Raw genomic sequence first — 16,239 nt, forward strand, 5'->3', positions numbered from 1 at the left:
TATTCCATTGATTACCAACATTGATTTAAATGATCTGGGTAGGTGGGTGTTCTTCCTTCTTTGTTCTATGTGCACCCTTTTGAAGTTGCTTACTCAATGGAAGAGGACAGCTATCCCAGATAAAAGCATGTCATTCCCTTACTAGAACATCTAAAAAAGTCATACTCAACCAAGTAGCTTTGGATTTGGATACCAGAAAAGTCCAGTAATAGTCTTGCTTTGACTCTAGGCAAGATAGCACATCCCTGGATGAAACTGGCCTCTAACGTAAGAGATCCTATTAGATTTGAATGGTAAATAAAGACTGTGGCCAGGAGACCCTTTGTACAATTGTACCTTTTGCACCAATTTCCTCAATCAGATAGCTTTGTTTAATGAGTTAGATTAACTGCCAGTTGGTTCCCAGATGCAGTCCAAGGTGACATTTATCATCTTTATGATGCTATATGGTTCAGGATCTAGATATTTCTATTGACCATATTCTCCAAACTGAATCTGTGTGCCCAATACGGTCTTGGTGAAAGACCTTACTGAAGATCCCACCACCAAGATAAAAGTTATAGGGATCCTGGTGTTGAATCTTCTCAGTGATGGCACCTCTCCTTTTGAACAGGTTAACCTTGACTACCAGACCAAAACTTCCTTAATCCAGTTTTAATCATTATAAAGCTATGATATTTCAGAAAAACAACTTCTGGGGTTTAATAAGATCATCTGAGATCCCCAAATGATTGGACATTGGATTGATGGATGGATTGTAATTGAATTAATTATTTTTCATTTTAATATATTAATATTAAAAGCCAGGAACGTGATGTCTCAAGGATTAAAGATGCTGATCTTGTCAGCTGGAAAGCTGGCAGCCTGAGTTCAAGACCTGAGCACTGCATAAGGGTGAGCTCCTGTTACCTGCCCCAGCACCTGCCCAAAGCATGCAAGTTGATAAATAAGTACCACTTTGTAGGAAAATAACAGGATTCTGTGCACCTCAGTGTGCAGTCATGCTGGCCACATGACCACAGAAAATGTATTCAGACAATGAAGACTCTCTCAGCTAAGAAATGGAGGAGAGCGCTGTTTCGACTGGACAGGAGAAACCTTTACCTTTACCTTTCCCAAGAGCCATTCAGACTCTGAAGAAATGTACATTTTGGGCAGAAGTATGACTAAGTAGTAAATAAAGGCCATTATATTACCTTTTATTTACAAATGACATTTTCCCCTTGTCAACACCCATTTTAGGATCATTTTAATACAGACAAGTAGTGAATAGCTTATGATGATCCCAAATGATTTCAGACAGAATGTATTGATGAGCATGTGCTGAATTGTTTCATGCCTACAAACTGATGCCAAATGCCAAACTCTGCAAATAGCCAGAAGTGGCATCCATAGGAATGATGGGAAGCTAACATGTGCAGCCATTGCCTTTTCAATTATCACTATAATATGGAAGTGACTGTGTGAAGAGTCAAAGGATGCAATAAATGCTTTAAGAGATAGGGTCATCTAGAATTTATTGTGAGATAAATAGTCATTACCTCAAATGTTTTAGATTATTTATCTCTTAATTTTATTAATAGTCAGAAGACCTCGTTATTTTATGGGAAATTTATCCCTGTTCTCTGATTATACAGATATTAGGGTTTGTTTGCTGATGAATATTTTATTTTCTTAGCAACATTTGTTTGAAACTCCCATGATACCACAGTCCTAAAGAGTAGTGGATACCTATTTTTGATCTACTGCATATATAAAGCAGCATTTATTTTCTCTGAATCTCAGTTGTTGCTGTTTTGCCCAACATGTAATTTATTATGTCTGTGCTCATGTAGATCCATTGCAAAGTAATTTATTTTCAGATTTCCCTTTGAGGATTTGTCACTTGCTAATTTTGCCTTGCATTTTTTACAAGAAACATTACCTGGTGCCTTTAGTGTGACAAATATAATGAGGACTTCTAGAGTGACTACAGTCTCATAGAATTGTAGAGCTGGAAGGACTTAGCCTTTGTTGTTTAACCCTGTGCCCAGGGCAAGAGTTTCCAAACCATTCCAGACAAATGACTATACAAACTTTGTTGCTAGGGTACCATGGTGGCTGTAGGAGGGAAGTGTTTCACTGCTTAATAGTTCCCACTGTCAGCCAATTCCTCCTTGTTTCAGGTTATCTCCCTCTATAAAACTTCTATGTGTTGGTTCTTGCCTGACTTTAGGAGCTGTGGAATACTCTCTTCCCATGACAGCTCATTCAGTGTTTAAAAGTTCACCTCAGCCATCTCTCTTCTTGATTACATTTAATTCATTTAACCATTCTTCATGCAATTCAGTCTCCATTGATTTGGCCCTTCACCACCTTTATCTATCTTCTTGGCACGCATTCTAGCACCTCAGGGTCATTCTTGTATTGTGGCAGTAGAAACTGGACAAGTATTCAAAGTGTGTTCTGATCCATATAGCATGGAGCAGAACTATCACTTCCCATTATCTCAACTCCATAGCTCTGTTGCTACAGCTCAAGGTTGCATTAGCTGCAGCAGTGGACTGCAGTGGACTGCTGGTTCCTGGTTAATTTATGGTCTACCAAGATACTCAGGTCCTTCTAACAAGTGCATCTGTATTTTCTAACCTAAGTACAGTACCCTCCATTTCTCACCACTAAACTGCACTTCATTTATTTATATACTAATTTTGGTGGTGTGGTGGCTCAGCAGTTAAGACCCTGGGCTTGTCAGCTGGATAGCCGACAGCCTGGATTGAGACACAAATACCACGCAATGAGGTGAATGCCTGTTTGCCTCGCCCCTGCCCACCTGCTCGTTTGAAAGCATGCAAATGCAAATAGGAACCACTTTAGTGGGGAGGAAACAGTGCTCTATGACATCATGCTGATCTCATGTCTGCAAAAACATCTTCAGGCAGCATTGGTTCACGGTCTTGAAATGGAGATGAGTGCTGACTCCTAGAGTCAGCAACAACTAGCAGAATAAAATCCACAGGGATATCTTTGTGCTATCAAATTTACCTAGCTGCCCATCTCACAAGCAAGTGAGTTTGGGTGGCATACAATCAGTGACATGCAGTCAGGGGAGACAGGGGAGGCAGGGCCTCACCACTGTCATCATGAAAAGAAAAAAAATGTAAAAGGAAAAAGGCTGAGGTAGTTGCTGCCAGAGTCACAGTGGATGATTCTGCTTAGTGCTTAACTGTTAAAAAAAGCCTCTAAAAAGTGCCCTCTACAGGAGGAGGCAGGAGAACCACGTGCCTCATTTAATCTAACTTTATGATCACTCGAGCAGAGTTAAGCAAGGGTTAAAAGCCGAAAAATTCCTTATGTAGATGAGGCATGTGGTTCTCTCGCCTCCTCCTGTAGAGGGCATTTTTTTTAGAGGCTTTTTTAAATAGTTAAGCAGAGTCATTCATTGGGGACTCTGGCAGCAGCTAGCCCAGCCTAACCTCAGCAGCTCTTGCCTTTTTCCTTTTACATTTTTACATTTTCATGATGGCAGGCAAGAGCAGAGTTGAAATCCTCTGTGAAACAGCTAGAAAAGGTATGTGGGTCGGAGGGAGGGGGAGGAATTCAAAATTAATGTAATTTGTAAATAATTGTAAGTAATTTGTGTTTGTGTGTGTATGTGTGTGTGCATGTGTTTGTTTCTTCACTCAAACAAACAGTCTCTCAATTTGAAAGAGAGTTTGTTTGAGAGTGATACCCAAGGATCATTGCAGGTGGACCAAGTCCAGACACCTCTGCTAGAACTAGAAGGAGCAAAGGAGCAAAGACAAACCCGTGTGGTCACTAGATGTATGGAACAAGAGTTAAAGGTGCAACAAGCTCTGCAACAAACTCACGCAATGGCTAAAGAAGCCACAGATTCTAGCTCAGAAGCAGTGGGAGGAGACAGGCCGAAAGCCAAACTACAGGATTTCCAGATGGCTCTTAAAAAGCTTCAGGGAGCTAAAGATGATAACTAAATTCTTAACTTGGAACGTCAATGGCTTAAACTCACCACAGAAAAGGAAGAAAATAAACCATTATTTGAAACAATTTAAGAATGATATAATTTGCCTACAAGAAACACATATTAGAACAACTGACCAGAAATATTTGATGAATGCAAGACTTGGACAACACTTTGTAGCCTCCGCCTCTGAGAAGAAAAATGGTATAGTTATATACCCAAGAAACAACATGAAAGCTGAACTAATTGAAGCAGACACCCAAGGAAGATTTATTGCAATAGAACTTATATTAGAAGGGGAAAAGATACTCTTAATGGGAATATATGCTCCCAATCAACAACAAGACAAATTTTACAAAATGCTCCATACCAAGTTAATACAATGGGACTATAGATCTTACATATTAATAGGTGACTGGAACAGAGTTTTGGATACCAAGAAAGACAAGAAGGGTCTCCTGCAAAACATCCAAACGCGAGCAAAACTACCTAAGTCTTTTTTAGATATGATGGATGATATGGAGCTAAGAGATATCTGGCGAGAAAGTAATGCAAAAGAACAGGACTTTACATTCTTTTCTGATAGACATCAATCTTTTTCCAGGATTGATTTCATATTAACAACAAATGATTTGCTTTCTAAGGTAAAGAAGATGAAGATATGTTCCAGAGCCTTAACAGATCACAATCCAGTTTGGATGGAATTGGAATTTGGGAAGGAATCTAGAAGGTGTTGGAGGTTAAATGAAAATTTATTTAGATATGAGAAAAATGTCAATGAATGTAAAAAACTGTTGAGAGACTACTTTGTTTTTAACATGAATAAGGGTACATCTATGGAAATGGTTTGGGATGCAAGTAAAGCGTAAACGAGAGGAGTCCTAATAAACTTAAATAAGTTACATAGACGTAGACAGGGGGAAAAAAGAAAGGAATTAGAGGAAGAGATTAGGAAGAAAGAACCGGAGTTAATATTAAACCCAGGAGATAAGAAGATTAAAGAAGAAATTACCCTATTACTAGCGCAATTTAATATGCTGATGTCAGACCAGGTGGCTACTAATTTGTTATATGCAAAACATAATACTTTCTGCAATGCAAATAAGCCAGGCAGATGGTTAGCATATTTGACCAGGAAGAAACAAAAATCTTGTAATATACCAAAAATATATTATAAAGGAAAAGAAGTTTATCAACAGGATATGATCCAAAAGGCCTTCCTTGAATTTTTTCAGGATTGTACATGGGTGATAAAATACAAGGCTTAGATATAGATACTTGGACAAAGAAAAAATACCTATAGTTAAGGAGGAGCAAAGGGAGAGATTGAATCAACCAATAACCTCGGGGGAAATCCTCCAGGTAATTAAACAGTTAAAGGCTGGGAAAGCACCGGGCACAGATGGTTTGACAGCGGTTTATTATAAAAATTTACAATTAGAAATGGTAGAACTCCTTAAGGAATTATTTAATAGAATCCAAGTGGAAGGAAAGGTACCTCCATCTTGGAGGACAGCTTTCATATCCTTGATACCTAAAGAAGATCAAGATCTTAGTCAACCAAAAAATTATAGACCTATATCATTACTCAATATAGATTATAAAAATTTTACTAAAATACTAGCGATTAGGTTAATGTTGGTTACTCAGCAAATGATTCATAATGATCAAACCGGTTTTATACAAGGGAGACAAATGAGAAGTAATGTAAGACAAATTGTTAATATACTGGAATATTTGGGAAAGAATAACCAAATCCCTGCAGCGCTTATATTTCTAGATGCCGAGAAAGCCTTTGATCGAGTGAATTGGCAATTTTTAATGAAAACAATGCAAAAGATGCAAATAGGAGAGTATTTTTTACAATCAATCAAAGCAATATATCAGGAACAAACAGCACAAATTATAGTCAATGGAAGCTTAACAGAACCATTTAAAATCGAGAAAGGTATAAGACAGGGTTGCCCCCTATCGCCATTATTGTTTATTATAACCCTGGAATTATTGCTGAATAAAATACGGGGGTCAGATGATTTACAGGGAATCAAGATTAGGCACCAAGAATACAGACTACGGGCATTTGCGGATGACTTGGTTATAACTTTAACCCAACTAGAGAAATCTACCAAGGTTTTAATGAATATGATTAATCAATATGGCCAAGTATCTGGGTTTAAAATAAACCTAGGAAAAACAAAGATGCTAGTTAAAAATATGAACACTAATCAAAGGGAAGACTTAGAAAAAATAGCCGGATGTGAAATAGTTAAAAAGGTTAAATATCTAGGAGTTTACATCTCAACCTCAAATGGGAAACTATATAAGTATAATTATGAGCCACTATGGCATGGTATACAGGCAGAGTTGAAAAATTGGGAAAAATTACAATTATCTTTGTTGGGAAGAATAGCAGCAGTGAAAATGAATGTCTTGCCTAAGTTTCTATGTCTTTTTCAAATGATACCAATACTTTAAAAAGATGCAAATTTGCTTGAATGGCAGAAGGGTATTAACAAATTTGTTTGGGCAGGGAAAAAACCGAGAATAAAACTTAAAATAATGTAAGATGTACATGAGAGAGGAGGCTTGAAAATGCCAAATTTAAAACTATACTACGAAGCAGTAGTTTTATCAATAATTAGTGACTGGATTAATTCAACAGAGGATAGGTTATTGAATATCGAGGGGCATGACTTGATATACGGTTGGCGTGCTTATTTGATATATGACAAGAAGGTGGATAAGACATTCAAAAGTCATATATTAAGGAATGCTTTATTGCGTGTCTGGAAAAAATATCAATATAAATTAAATGATAAGATACCTATCTGGGCAATTCGCAGACATGCAATAGAGAACATAAGTATAGTACAAAAACATGATGTAACTACATATAGAGAGCTTCTTACTATAGAAAGAGGTGTGTTTCAGTTAAAACCCTTGAATGTTTTAAAAGAGGAGAAGGTAATCCAAACATGGTTTCAGTATGGACAGTTGCAGGCCAGATGGAAAAAAGATCAGAAAATTGGTATCATGCAAAATGAGGACAATCTACTAAAACAAATCAGGGATCAAAGTCAAATGCACATAAAAAGATTATATAATGTTCTAATAGAAATGGATTCTGAAATAGAACTAGTTAAAGACTATATGATAAAGTGGGCAGAAAACTTTGAAGAGCCAATAATGTTGGACACTTGGGAAAAGATATGGGTAAGAAATGTAAAATTTACACAAGCTCAAAAACTGAGAGAGAACTTTTATAAGATGTTTTATAGATGGCACTTAGATCCAAAAAAAAATGGCTTGCATGTATCCGAATTTACAACCTAAATGCTGGAGAAGTGATTGTACTGATGCTACATATTACCATATATGGTGGACTTGCAAAAAGGTTAAAGCATTATGGATAAAAATATGGTGGATTATGCAAAATATTTTTAAAAAGAGGATAAAGTTTACCCCTCAGTTATTCTTATTAGGTAGAACTACTGATTGTACTGTTATAGAGACTGATCTGATTTTGAACCTAACAACGGCAGCGATACTGTTGGTGGCGCAATACTGGAAGAAGGAAGATTTGCCTACTATTCAAGAATGGACATTAAAAGTAACAAACTTAGCAGAGATGGCTAAAATATCAGCATATCTTAAGGATCATTCAGATGAGAAATATAAACTGGAGTGGAGAAGATGGATTGACTATATTCAAAATGAATACAGGGCTAAAAAATTCCAGATAGCTTATGATTGAAAAAGCAAGGAATGATTTAATTTGTTTATAGTTAGCTCAACAAAAGAGGAGTTAAAGTACAAATGAAAGATGAAGCCAAGTTATTTTTATTTTATTTTAGAATATGATTGTTAAAGATTTATACCCTGTATTTGCTTTGGGAAGTCGGGGGGGAGGTTGGGGGGGGGGATGGGCTTGGGTGGGGTAGATGAGGGAGGGAGGTAAATATTTGTAAAATCTTTTAAAAAAAATTCAATAAAAAAAAGAGGGAAGGGGTAGGAGTCGGAGAGGCAGGGAGGGCAGCCCGCCAGCTTTCTTTCTGTGTCCACGGCAGCCCGCCAGCAGAGGCAGGTCTTTTGCCCACCTCTGCTGGCGGGCTGCCACTTTCTTTTGCCCAGAGGCGGGCAGCTCAGGCGGGCTGACGGGCGGGCACTTTCTTTCTTTTGCCCAGAGGCGGCAGACCGCCTGAGCTGCCCGCCTCTGGGTAAAAGAAAGAAAGCACCAGCTGCCAGCTCACTTTCTTTTGCCCACCTCTATGTCCGCGGCGGACATAGAGGCGGGCAAAAGAAAGCGAGCTGGCGGGCTGGCGCTTTCCTTCTTTTGCCCAGAGGTGGGCAGCTCAGGTGGGCTGGCAGGTGGGTACTTTCTTTCTTTTGCCCAGAGGCGGCAGCCCACCTGAGCTGCCCACCTCTGGGCAAAAGAAAGCGCCATCCCGCCAGCTCGCTTTCTTTTGCCCGCCTCTATGACCGCCATGGACATAGAGGTGGGCAAAAGAAAGTGAGCTGGTGGGCTGGCGCTTTCTTTCGCCTGCCTATCAGAGCTCAGGCGGGCGAAAGAAAGAAAGCGCTTTAGGCAGTGGGATGTCGGGGGAGAAGACTGCCTCACCAGCCATAAACCTCATCGCACGTCACTGCATACAACAAAAGTAGAATAGCAAAATTTGCTAGGTAGGACCCAGTATTCATATATACTGAGATTCTTTTGAACCTGTTTTCTGAGTTGTTAACTGTATCCCTCCTGCCTACCCAGATTAGTGTCATCACAGATTTCATGTGTATCACATCTATAATCTCATTTAAGTAATTTATGTTAAAATGCACTGGCCCCATAACAAAACTCTGAAATATCATTCTGGATATCTCCTTCCATTACCTATGACATTATCCTTTGCATGACTCTCATTCCTTTTCTGATTTCACATATATTTAAGAAGAGACAGACAGACACCATTCAAAGAAGGAATTTTTATCTATGGAATTATTTCTTCTCCCTAATGACCAACACTTGCCAATTTCAGAAATAACCAAGTTTTCCACTGGTGTCCTCAAATAACCTCTCATGATTAATAAAAGAAGGGTCTACTCAGGAATGCAAAGTATTGTGTTTTTACAGAAGACTACATGCTCCACCTTGCTCCAAGCATGCTCACCATAGCTCTCAAGAGGATCTCAAAAAATATCAACTGTTCCTTTAAAAGGTTTGCTCCTATGTAGATTATTTAGACAAAACAGAATTTTGTGTGCTTACTTTTCTTCATGTATTGTTTTCACTAAATTTACTTTTGTTTTTTCCCCATTATGCTACATTCTGGATGTCAGTTTAAATATGCTAGATATTGAGTACCAGAGTCCCAAGTACCAAAATTGGTAGCAATGGAATTAATTTCCAACCCAAACCCAATCCTTTCGCAACTTTCATTGTATTGTTTAAAAAGCATCTTACAAGGTGCCCTTTAAGAGAATAATTGATCTACGGTACGTCTCATACTAATTGTAGAATGTGTAATTTCACAGCAACAAATAATAAGAAATAATAATTGACTTCACTTCCTACTGAGCATTTCATAAAGGTACCTCACTGTCCACGGTTGTAAATAAGACATACAACTAAATTGGATGCACTAAAGCAATTAATAATGGTCTGAATCTCATGCTTAGACCAGATATAGCTATAACTAATAATGATATATGATTGTTTTCCTAATTCAAACCTTTTATTCCCATCTGAAAAGTGAAGCTTAATCCACTTAATATAGTGCTAAATCTCATCACCCATTTCTCTAGAAATTAGCATTCCATGATCTGACCTGATAAGATGACAGGGCTAAAATTGGCCAGGAAGAAGCTCACTTATAAGACTTGTAATGAAAGGATACTACAATGCAGAGGTTGGAACAGTGGTGTATTAACCATTAAGCACATGCTTAGGGCACCATGCCCAGAGGTGGCACCACAAAGTTGAGAAAGAAAGAAAAAAAAAAACCAATGAAGATTTGTACAGTATGTACAAAGGAGGGGCACCAAGATTTGTCTGTGCTTAGGGGACCAATGAGCCTTAATCCACCACTGGGTTGGAGTGATGGGGTACAAAAAGAACGGCAGAAAAGACTTTATGAAATCAAAGGCGTTGCAATCGTGGGTCACATCTTAAAACTAAATCTCAGCATGTTTGGGTCTGAAGTCCTAGAACAGTGTTTCTCAACCTTGACAACTTTAAGAAGTGTGGACTTCAACTCCCCAGTGCATCCCTATTTTTTTTGCAAGCCATTGCTAAATATTTTTTGTATTTTTTTAAAAAAAATAATGCCCGGATTTCACCCAGGTTGTCTCAGGTATATAGACTAGATACATTCTTATCCTTTGTTTGAACCAGACATGTTATAATTTAAGTCCACACTGAAAATTGACTTTGATCAAACATTTGAAATGCCTCTCCCCTATGCAACTTTTTGATGTCAGCATTCTCCAGAGATCTGGCTTAAAAGTCTATTTGGAAAACAAAAGTGATCCCTCTTGAGTTTGTAAACATTAACCAAATCCTACTTAACATGAGAAAATATATTTCAAATGCAAGTTTTTTTCATACTTTCTAGTTCAACTGAAGAGCAGAAAGAGAAGGACAATGGGATTAATGAGAACAGTGAAGTCTGTAGATGAGATCCCTCAAATCCATTATAATGACTAGGATATTAACCCCTGCAAGTACCCTGCATATTGAAAGATTAAAGAATTAGAAAAGCAACAACTGTGATTATGAATAATAAATATTTAATATTCTGAAATACAACATTCAGTTCTTATTCAATGATGTTATTTCACTGCAATTTCTCCTGGTTGCTATGAATAAATACATTTTCATGCTTTTGTAAGTATTAGATACTGTAATTATTGCACATGTGTTTTTACAATGTATATTCCATAACATTAGTTACTGTTATTGTGCTAATTATTCTTCTGCATATTTTTTCTGCTAGTGTTATACTGAATGCAATTCTTTGATTGCAGCAATTAATGATTATTAATTAGAAGAGATTTAGAAGCAGAACTTAACATACAAAGAATTAATATTTTATACTAACAGATCTGGGAAGATGTAGCCAATCACTCATCACCGCTTATGAGAAGACACCTAAAGATGTTCTTTCAGATATTCTTTATATCACAGAAACCTCTGAGCCTTCCTATCTACCTTTATATATGTTCTGAGTAGTGGGCACATCACCAGCCAAAATCCTTGGCTGTGGTCATCTATCAACTTTGTTTCCTAAGAAAAACACTGGGACCTTCATGATCTCCAGAGGCATTCTTGCAAAGAAAGATGGCAACTGATGCTCTCCTCCCATTTATGTTTTAAATTAAAATGATTTTTTTTAAAAAAAAGTCAGGTAAAAGATTCTCACAGATATAAAAATGTATTCCTTTTTCTGATATTACTTAGCCTACTTATCACAAGCAGACTGGCACAATAAAAACTTTTGCTGCCAATGTGAGGTCTAAAATCATACATTGATTTTAGATATTCATCTTTCATTTTTACGGCCATTGCCTCTGAATGCTACAAAGTAATACCCTATTGGGACTTCACATATAATTACACTACTCTACAGAATTCCTCTTAAGCCCGCTAAAGACCAATTTACAATATTCCATTTCTGCATCTCTTTATCTAGCAACATCAAAAGAATGAATGGAAGAAAAGAGTCAGAATTGGTCTGGATGCAACTAGTTGTCTCCCAGTGCCATTAAACAGACTAGTCTTTTGTGTAATTATGAAATATAACATTTCCAAAATTAATATTTAAAGAATCCCTTTAGTGGCTACTAAGAAACGAAAACAGAAATATTCAGAGGTGATCAATCTTCTCCCACTCCAAGGTATGAAATGCCAGGTCTTCAGTTTTCAAACCTAAAAATTCCTATTAGTCTTTATATTGATTTACTTTGTTACAAATAATCCAAATAAGGTAATAAAACAATCAAAATATTTAGTTCAGAAGATTAAAATGTGCAAAGATTATGGAAGTATGGACTGAACAATTGAGAAGATGACAAATTATAATAATTTGGAGGATGCTAGAGACCATATAGAAATACCAAAATCTATGAAGTAACTCCATAGGGCTGAAATGTATATGCCAGTTGTTGTTTTTTCCTCAGAGGATAAAACCAAGCTCAAGTAATTAAAATTACAAGAAAGGAGGGTTTTTTTTTTTTTTTTAAGATTAACACAAGAAGCAGCATTCTAATGTCAACAAGAGTTTACCATGAAGCAATTTTTCTCAGATACTAGAGGGCTACTCATGAGTTGCTCTAGAAGCACAGAGTGGCAATTTCCTGCACTGGCAAGCATTGGATTAAATGACCTTTGAAGTATCTTCAATTCTATTATTCAGTAATCTTGCATGCCACTCAGATGTGATTACACAGCTCTGGCCAATTTGTATCACTCTCTATTTACCTTCCCAACCAATAGGATTTGGAGTAGTCATCAGTATCAGACACTTGCTACATCTCAGTCAACATGGGGGTGGGGTGGGGAGTTGACTTCAGGCTACCCGGGCAGGCTTTCCACTAACCTTCTTCTCCAGTTTATCCCCAGAGGCATTTTAATATATGCTGTCAAATGATACCACAGAAATCTGAAAGGTGGAATAAAGAAACTGATCTCAAAATGATTGCATCACTTGTCATGTCACAGAACCGTATTCCCCCAGGCACCTCCTCACAGAACATTTTGATTCCTACAGATTCCAAAGATGCTCTAATGTTGACCTTCAAGGCCTAAAGAAAATATATGGGAATATCTTTTAAATTAAAGTTGTTCGTATTCTAAGAAAACAGAAACTATGACTTCTCACTATTCACTCAGGGTTTTTTCAAAGAGAGAAAAACCTTCTGTCTGTCTGTCTGTCTGTCTCTGTCTGTCTGTCTGTCTACTTACCTATCATCTCACAGCTGATCCACAAAATAACCAGCTCCAAATGTAGCTGATGACACGGGATCATAGATGTTATGAACAGATTTTGAACTGCTACAGAGTCTTGTCAATGTTCTGTATTACTTGTCATTCACAAAATGTGACAACATGAACTTACTCAGCAAAATACTTAGGAGGTAATATTAAGAGCATTTTGCTCTGGGACAATTGCTTAGGAAAACTATTGGATCACAGTTTTTCCCACATAAAAGCCCATGGCCAAAATTCACAAATCTTCGCAAGACACAACTGCATTTGAACACTTCTGTGAATACACTGCTGAACATCTCTGATTTTTTTTTCTGAACTGAAGCTTAACAAATTGGGGGACTATAAAGAAACCGGGATTTGCTTTCATTCCCTGGTGTTAGTCTGTTTCTTTGCCAATTTCAGTGCTTGAAGGAAGAAAAAACTCTGCTTTCCTGCTGATTTACACTTCTGTTTATGAGGTACTATCGTCTTGCTTTTATAGTCATTGACTGGGGTAAGTATACTCATTTCATTGGCAAGACTGTTTTCAGTCATTTGCCCATCGGTAAACCGAATGCAATTTTCAGATGCATTTCTATTTACAATTAAAGATCAGTGAGGATTCTGTTTGATTATTTAAGTTTCCTAGGCCTTTCTTTTTTCTAGGCCAGCTGATCTAGTTAGGAGAGTAACTCATGTTAGATTAATGGCATAAGTTTGTGTTGTGTCAGAGTATTTAAACATTTAATTTTAGGCGGGGTACCCAATTTCCTTAGGACCCAAGTGCACAGGGAGAAAATGCTAGACTCTTTTCTTCCCAACCACAATTCCAGTGAAAATTCTGCTTCCCTGCCCACTGTAATTAGCAATAGAAGGAGGGGGGGGAAGCTATAACCGAACACATCTGGGGAAAGAAGCAAGCTTTTTTTCTTTCCTGCTGCAGTCCTAACGGGAATTGCCCTCCTAAATTGTCAGATGCAGCTGCAAGGCACAAGCTTCATCTAATGGCTGGCCTTGACAGGGATATTTTAATTGCAGAGCCAAAACAAAAGAGAAACAGGCACATTTTTGCAAAGTTTTTCTAGATTTATGAGGATACCATGCAAGTATCTCTGCAGGATATCCACAGGGTATGGTCAACAAAGCCAAGATGATGGCCACAAAGGTACAATCTAAGTTCTACCCATTTTTAATGTATCTTCCTACTAGTCAATTCTATTACTCTCTTGCTTGCAACTTGCTTTAAACCATACTTTTCACTTTTTGTTCTGTTTTTTTACAGGCTGTCATTGCAGTCTAATGCTAAGCCTTTACACATATACATAAAGCTAGTTTATTTCTTGTCTGGGACAGACAACTGGTGTACACAACTAATGTCAGCCAGAATCTATGACCAATATGACTTCATTTTTTTTTTAAAGTAATAACTTTAAACTATATTAAGTGAAAAATTGGCATATTGCGAGGCAGAATGCTAGCCACAACCTGATCTTGTTCATGAGGCTCAACACAGGGACAAAATAATTTTTTATATCTGAACCCCAGTTCTGTATTTGGAAGTAGGTCCATCTTCCTTGGACAAAACTCAGAGATAAGCAAGCCCAAGATTATAGTCTTGAGTAATCCCACCAGGTTATCTTCTGTTACAAGACAAGTTTATGATTTTTCACTTCCGTCTAAGACATAAAGAACAAATGATATTCAAAGACAAAAAGGAGAAGCAAAGTTAGCTAATATCATGTTAGGCAAAGCTGTGGCGGGAGAAAGAATACAGTGTCTTCATGCAAACACTTCAGTCTGATAGGACAAAGAAACAGGTGCCCTGTGGCATTTCCATGATTCCACTGTTAGGACAAGCATCCTAAGCAGTACAGTTGCAAATAGGAGTTTTAATATTACAGGCAGCCTTTCCCAACTAGGATGTCTTGGGACTACATTGTTGTGAATTTCAAGTCCCCCTGACTAAGAGTTGTCTGTTTCACATGTTCACTTGCTATCTCCCTTTCCAAACACTCTTAAGGAATGGGGAACTTTTAAAAAAATAATCGACTGCAGAGTCCAACTGTACTGAGTGCCGATAAGAAACCAGTAGTATTATTTTTAAAGAGCGTACCTCTCCAGAAATGATGAAACTCAGAATACACAGGATATCAATTCTGAGGAATTTACTGATTTCATTTGAATAACCAGCAACCTTTTTTCCTTTTCCTTTTCTTTTTCAGATTTTGTGATTGGATATCTTTTAAATGCAAAGAAGAAACCCAGACTTCCAAAGTTCTATTTTTGATGGTCTCGAATAGCCTGTCAATTTTGGAGACAGAGGCACATGTGGATTCTAGGATTGGATTGGCTTGAAGAAAACCACTGATCTTCTGCAATATTTCTGTTCGTTTACAGGTTGAGCACAGATAGCCTTTTTTAACCATTTCCTGAAGATACCCCTGCTGACAATCTTGGTGAAATGATGTTCGTCAAGTCAGGAAAAGTTGGGTGTCATTGAACAACACTGTGTCTCTTTATTTGTTTGTCAATGTGAATATCAGGCATTTTCAGAGACTAAATATTGGATCTTTCTGAAGCTGACATAGTTCTAAACTTCTGATGAATAAACATAATCTCTCTAGTCTATTTCTTTTTACTTACAAATGGTTTTGGGACATTAAAGTGCTTTGAAAGAAAGCAGTCTGTTCAAGGAAAGCTAATTCCATGGTGTGGTTCACAGGAATCACAGAGTTCAGCCAAGCAACAACAACAACTTGCAGGTTCCTTTCCTCTCTCCTTTTCTTTGCTTTCTCTTGAAAGCAGCTAGTCTTAAAAGTTCTGTGGTTTAGCTTGGACTTCATTCATCCCTACAGAGAGAACTTGTTCTGCCAACCTCTACATACATGTCAGCCTAAATAGCAACAGATGTACTGTACCTTGAATGTATAAAAATTTCATAAAATATAACAAATGCTGTTTTTCCACTTGGGATGAGTCATTAGCCATATGCTTGCTATATTACAGTCTGCATGTGTATGTGTGTGTGTGCAGTGGGAAGGTTTAACTCAGACAGTATGGATTAAATTGGGCACAAAAAATCTTGCTCCTAGGAGAAGATGGGACTTATTTCTCTATAATCCTTAACAAACTTCCCTCCATTTCTTATCTCCAAAAGAAAGAAAAAATAAAAATGTAATATATAAAGGCTAAAATAGTAGAGCAATTTTAAAAAAAAATATAGAAAACTAATATATAAAGGAATTAATTCCCAAGGCTATTCATTACAGTTAGTGTTCAGTATATAATTGATGAGAATTTAATCATAAAAACAAAGTAC

The sequence above is a fragment of the Thamnophis sirtalis genome, unplaced genomic scaffold (assembly GCF_051295495.1).
Source record: "Thamnophis sirtalis isolate CommonGarterSnake01/CBP01778 unplaced genomic scaffold, rThaSir2_p1.2 scaffold_2, whole genome shotgun sequence".
NCBI lineage: Eukaryota > Metazoa > Chordata > Lepidosauria > Squamata > Natricidae > Thamnophis > Thamnophis sirtalis.